Raw genomic sequence first — 7,352 nt, 5'->3', positions numbered from 1 at the left:
GAATAACTCGGACTAGATTTGAAGAATATCAAGCTATATTCAGCTGATAGTATGAATATAAATGTTGGAATTTATCATTCTGATTATTAATTAACACTGATAATGCATATGTCCATTCTTCTCAATAAGTTGTATACATGCTTTACAATTTTATTAAATTTGCAATAAACAGATGTAATTCTGATATCGAAAATTTAGTCGTAAAAGCATACAGTCATTTTTGTTGTAGCCAGATCTACAACTAATAATAAAAGTAGTCCGCATGGCAACAAAAATAGTCCGCATGAATCTCGAAAAGTCTTTCGAAACATGACACAAATGTGTGACCGCCGAAATTGCGACCAGTCTTTCGAAAGACCGCAGAAATGCATCACGCGAGAACATTGCGGAAAGCCTATCAGCAAATTCCTAAATTTGATGATCAAACCGAGCGTAATACTGATCAATCAATATCACGCAACCGATCGACGCAACCGATCGGAATGCTGATCGGGCATCGATCAGACTATATAATCGGTTACACAAAGCGGAGTCGGGAGAGTCAAGAATAACGTGTCGTTCGGAATCATTATTGTAAACATCGCACAAGATATTACAAAAAACGCGGCGAAGTTCACGCGAGCCATACTATCAGCATCTCAGGTGACATACTCGGTCGTCGGCCGCCAAAGTAACGCGATACGCGCCGAGCCGACCGCCGACGTTTAACCGTGTGTAAAGTAATAAAATAAGAAATACTAATGTCAAGAATTTGTGCATTTATTAAATAAATCAATTAAAATAAAGAAAGTGTGTTAGTGAATGACCAAGAAGGTCCTTACATTCTTTTGATCCTGCTCGGAGTCCCAACTCCTTAGGCTTAACGAACCCGACTATCCCTAATATTATCATTGTAGCCCATCCGGAGTACAACATTTTTCATATCATGCAAAGCGAGCAGAAAAATTGAAATATCCTTTTGAAGAAGCTTATATAAAATATCAAAATATATTTGCAAGGAAACACAGGGAAGTGTCCCCCCCCGATTTAAATGAGCTTTAAATACATTAAAATATAGACAAAAATGAGAGACCCGTATTTTTTTTATACGTGCCGAGTTATTAAGGAGGCGAAATTCCTCTTAAAAAAAATTTTTTCTTTCGAAGCAAATATCATCAAAACATATAACAGATAGAAAAAAGTTTTATACAAAGTTGAATCGTTTCAAGAGTATTTTATAGAGAAGATAAACAAAAATATTTTTTAACTTTTCTTTTTAAACTTCTCTCACCACTTCAAATCTATGTTTTTAATTTTGAAATTTTTTAATGACTAATTCAAAAATTAATTTTATACAAATTCAACCATATATGATAGACTTATTTTCCGAGATATCATTTTTGAAAAATAATTATATATCTCTACGTATACACGCTATTCATACTTGTGCACTCGATTCTTCATGCTGAGCGGATTCGTTTCATTCGTTGACTATGTGAGAGAACAAGTATTACAGTATATTGAATATTGAAATACGAATTTTATAATGACAATAATAATAATAATAATAATAATAGTAATAATAATAATAATGAGAGTAATAATAAAATAATAATGAGTTTATTAAGTAAGTTTATTAAACCGCTAAAATCAAATATTTTTGGCGATATGTCAAAATATATACTGAATAATTTGGAATTAAAAACAAGTTATGAATGAAGAAATAATTATTTTTACAAAATATCATTTATTTAATTTTAACCACAGAACAATTAATTGCAATGTCACAATTAATTAAAACTAATCAGAGATATATATAAATCATGACAACAGCAACATACATACATCTCTTGAGCTGTTATTTTATTAAATTAGTTTGCAAAGCGCATGAATACAAATACGTAAGATATAATAAAAGTCCATTTTAACATAAAATAGCACAGAATCACATTGATAATCTTTCCGAATGTGTGATTTACATAACGGACATGTTCAACTATTTTGTAAGCCATACGGAAAATAAGATAAAAATAGCATTTTGTAGGATATAGATTCATATAATTCTTTTAAAAAAAATTACGTTACAAAATTGCCATACCTAACTCAATTCCAGTTGTGATCAAACTAAAAAATAAAATCTAAGTGCTAGTATCTTTGCGATCTTTCATTGAAGAGTCTTCTCAACTCAAGTGGTACTAGCTTTAATTAAAAAACAAAAAAATTTGTTTTCGTTGCCAACTTAACTCAAATGATATCATTTGTATAAAAGATTTGATATAGTTGATAATAACTGGCGCCAAGTTATAATCCTATTAAAAATTGCGTTATTCTATTAAACTCAAGTGATATGTATTATATATATAAAAAATAGGAGTTAAACTTCTGGATGCGGCGGAAGTCTCAAGAATTAATTTGTTGGCCGCAATAATAAAAGAAGTCGTGCCTGTTGTCATAGAAGACCACGGTTTATGGCAGCAGGGTCTGATCACGAAAGTGGATCAGAGAAAGTGATGCGGATCGCCCTCCGAGGGGCACCTTATTTGGCGCCCATTCCGCGACATCTATTATCTGGAAGACAGATTCCGGACGCTGTCTTGGCAGGCACTAATTTGCGGCCTAACATATACCGGGCCTGCCAAGCTGACGAAGATATGGCCAGCCAAAATCAGCCTTAAGCCGAATCTTGGCGGAAGGCCAGACCAGAGGGTGGGTTAACCGTTGACCCTCTGAGAGACGGAGTTGCTCTCGTAAAGTTAAAGCTAAGGCGTGAAAACAGGCTCGAAGCGATGAATTTATGAGACGCGCTCGTACGACTGGGTCATGCACGCGTCGAAGGAAAGGTCACGGTAGAGACCTTTCTGGCCATCTAAAGTAACAGTAATAGTTAGTTTAATTAAAGATAATAATTAACCCTTAGTTAATAATAGTAATAGTTAGCTTTTAGACTTAATTATTATCAATTATTTGACATAAATTCTTCTCCATGTGTTATTCCATACTTTTTATATCAGCGTTTATCCATTTATAATTGTGTATCTTTTTAATAAAATCCATGCGTTATTCCTTTATCTCTACATTCAGCTGTAGTTAATCCATATTTCATTGCGTCTTATTCTTGTAATATTAACTTTACGTAAGACTAGATTGTAATTGATTTTAAAAGTCACGTGAAAAAAAATATTATAGTCATAATTTTGACTTTTACCTTTTATATTCTTCTCTCTTCTTTGTATAATAAATCTCAATCTTAAGTTTAGTCATTGAATTGTAATTAATTTCCTATATTTTTTCTCTTATAATAAATATTCCTTTTTAGGCATGTCGAATGGGAAAAGAAAGTAAAACATCAACGTATTTCTTATCACATTGATACCTGAATCCCCGCTCCGGTGCGGAATCGCTGTAACATTCTTTTACTTAACTGCAGGCACCGTAATCAATAATGATAACTAAAAGAATCCTCACGAATATCAATGAGTTATAACTCTGCGAATTCTTGTCCGCCCGAACAGCTGTAAACGATCGTCACCCAACTTAACAAAAAAAAAAGGAGGAAAAAAGCCTGACGTAAGTAGACAAATCGTAAGGGCTAAGGCAAGGCAGAAGACAATTTAACGCGTTATAACGTATGGCACTTAATAGCTATAATACGGCCCATGTGTTAAAACGAAAAAAAAAAACATTTGTTCTGACAGTAAAAACCGTCTTAGAGTGCGAAATATGAAGATGTAAACTGTAGATCGAGCGATACGTAATCGATGGTGTTCATATGATATATTATATTGATTATTTTAATTCACTGCTATATTTTATTATGCCAACAATTGATTATGCCAATAATTGTTTTCCCTCAGTGCCCCTAGAATTTCCCCATTCCACCAAAAATCCTATATAAACGACCGGATGTCTCTCTCTCTCTCTCTCTCTCTCTCTCTCTCTCTCTCTCTCTCTCTCTCTCTCTCTCTCTCTCTCTCTCTCTCTCTCTCTCTCTCTCTCTCTCTCTCTCTCTCTCTCTCTCTCTCTCTCTCTCTCTCTCTCTCTCTCTCTCTCTCTCTCTCTCACTCTCTCTCTCTCTCTCTCTCTCTCTCTCTCTCTCTCTCTCTCTCTCTCTCTCTCTCTCTCTCTCTCTCTCTCTCTCTCTCTCTCTCTCTCTCTCTCTCTCTCTCTCTCTCTCTCTCTCTCTCTCGGGAACCTATGTTCTCCGCAATTCTCGAACATCTTCTTTTTCACGACTTTAATCTGAGTGAGTGTGTTCCGGCGGACGAGTGCGGACTATCATTAGAAGACATCCAAAGCTAAGTCAAATTATTCATTCCCTTTTTCGGTTTCTTTTCGCGGTTTCACATATTCTCGCAACCCAGAACTAAACATTCAGTAAAATTTAATAGTGAACAATCGAAGAATTAATCACAAAATCGTAAAGCATCTTTGGTGGAAGGCCAAACAGCGGGCTGATCTGTTAGATCAGGCTTACTAAGCTATCTTAATTTCATCAACGAGTGTCGGAACTTCACCATCATCCGAGGCCAGATCACGCGCTTCTCCAGCAGAAGAACCTACGACGCGCATTTCTTCCCCTTCATCATCGCGAGTCTTAACGCCTCGCACTCCATCTTCTGTCCTCTGAGAAACCTCCGCTTCACCATCGCGAGTCTCAACATCTCGCACTCCATCCCCACTCAGAAACCTCTCCCTCACCTTCGCGAGTCTCAACATCTCGCACTCCATCCCCACCCAGAAACCTTTCCCTCACCTTCGCGAGCTTCAACACCTCGCGTTCCGTCCCCACCTCGTCCAGAAACCTCACCTTCACTTGCGAGTTCCACGTCGAGCATGGAATTCATTGGAGACATTTCACCGGTACTATCGGTATTCTTCGAGAAAGAATCCACGTTTTAAGATATCCTATCCCAGTTCTTCGTAACCACCAAGATTCTGCTTTCTGAAACGTTCACACAATAGGCAACACCATCAATCTAACCAAACTCTGAAATTTTGTAACCATGAATCACCTCGATGACATCATTTGTATTCATCTCCGCAGTTTTTATCCATTTGTAGTTCCTATCTGATTCTTCTATAACATGTTCCCTCCGTTGACTATCAAAATTCGAGAAGTCAGCTAAATCCACATAAAATTTCTTTTTCTCTTTCTATCTCCAACACACACACACACACACACACACACACACACACACACACACACACACACACACACACACACACACCATAATGTTAAAAAATAATTACATTCGTTCTTAAAACATTAATCATAAGTTGTATTATTATTATTATTATTATTATTATTATTATTATTATTATTATTAGCTTTTATTTTTTTTAATGTAGCTTCTAACGAATTTTTGCTCTGATTTGTTTGTAATACTATGCAATACTATGTAATCAATCTGTTGTCAACCCCGCTATGTATTTGTTTTTATTTTTTGTGTTCAAGTACAATTTAATGTTAAGGGTAAAGTTCGTGTTCTCGCGCGCGCTAAGAACGCAATCGCGCCTACTGCTGACGAAGCGGATCGCGGCAAGCGAGCGACACTTTATTATCCGATTATTATTATTTTTATTAATTGATAGCGATTGCCAAAGCGTAACCATGTATTTATTTTGTAATCAATCCACCTAATATTATGCCTATATTATGCTTTAAATAAATTATGTCAATTGCCAAAGCGAGTTACACGGTTTTTACGCGGAAAGTTATCGCGCGATCTAAAGCTATACCGCGAACGCTGATGACCATTATGATTACGCTGCAAGGACCGGCCGCCCGAAACAGGATAAAAACGGGAGACCGCTGTTAGAAGCGGGGACTTATTAAGATTCTGTATTGCCGTCACGTCGGTCGCAGTCCGAATTAATAAGTGTAAAGTATACAGTTTAATAAAGTTTATTGAGAAACGAAAAATGCTTGTGTTCGACAAACATACAACCGACTCCCTGGCCGATCTTTCCCCAAAACGACCCGCACAACATAAACTGGTGGCAGCGATGGGATCGTTTCGGAGCAGCAGCAGCATCCTCTGGTGATCTGGAAAAGACCAAATTTAAGGAGAAGGCTAAAAGAAGAGGGACTGAAACCCCAGCAAAGAAAGACACCTGGTAGAGTGACAACGCCAAGCATATCAGCGACATCGGAGAAGCAGCGATCTACCGCAACAGCGAGCGTTATGTCATCAACATGCGAATTGCGATCTGCGTAATGTAAGTTATAGAAAATTAAGGCGAGCGCAATGGATATTAAGAGAAGCGAATAAGTCGATATCGGAGGAAATTAATCAAACTCCCATCGAAAGAAACACGTCGTGGCTACACCGCGAGTCAGCCAGCTGAGCACTCAGTCCAAGTCCCCCCCGAGTCCCTCGAGCAGACGGAAAATTCACGCGATCCGCGCGATAACGTACGCCGTGACATAAGCAATTATTATTCTGACGACAATCTAACGAGTCAACCGGAGTTACATCCAAATATTGTAATTGAACGCGTGTTCTCGCTCAACGACATAGACAATAGTACACTATCGAGTCGTGAGAGATACGACGACGCTCTACTACGACCGATAGACGTAAGATCTGACGAGTGAGTAGTGATGGCACGAACGCAAGTAACCTAGTCGCAAAGAATTTTTACTAACGTCTTACGATAGTAGCGTTTGATCCAACCGAATTCCATTCACGAAACGCAAACCCGGCGGAAATGGCAAATTAACCCTTAGGCATACCGTTAAAATCGATCGCGGAAGAGCAACAAGTACAGAATTGGAAGACAAAAAGAATGAGAACTACTTTAAGTCAGTCGCATTGGAAACCTGATCCGACAGAAACTTCGCGCGATACACGAGATATAATGTTGGTTGAGTTATTAGAAGGCATGCCAGCGTTACAGAGCCGCATAAACCAATTAGAAGTTGCAAATTACGATCGGAATGCAGAAAATGACGAACCGATAGAAATGACATACAGGCATACAATGGACGACGTCCGAAATTCGCGAGACCCCGTGAATACGTTTATGAAGCTAAAAGAAGCGCGATATGATCCCAGAGATGAACGGATCGTCGCGGAACCAAGTTCAAAAATTTTTAAATGCAAGCACCTATGCGATGAGCGAAATAAAGCCTGCTGATGAAAAATCATTATTAAAAATGATCCTATGCACGAAACTAACAGGAAAATCTATGCACGATTTCCAAATGAGAGATATACGCACGTTCGCGCAATTGAAACAAAAAATCGAGATGTGTTACCGGGCAAAACGTAGTACACATATTCAGCGAGAATTTAACATAATTCGTCAAGAATCCGGAGAAAGCGCGCGAGAATACGGACTCCACGTAGACAAACTAGCGATGGAACTCT

The sequence above is a fragment of the Pogonomyrmex barbatus genome, unplaced genomic scaffold (genome assembly GCF_055798465.1).
Source record: "Pogonomyrmex barbatus isolate J1 unplaced genomic scaffold, ASM5579846v1 scaffold4, whole genome shotgun sequence".
NCBI lineage: Eukaryota > Metazoa > Arthropoda > Insecta > Hymenoptera > Formicidae > Pogonomyrmex > Pogonomyrmex barbatus.
This window is presented reverse-complemented; position numbering follows the sequence as displayed.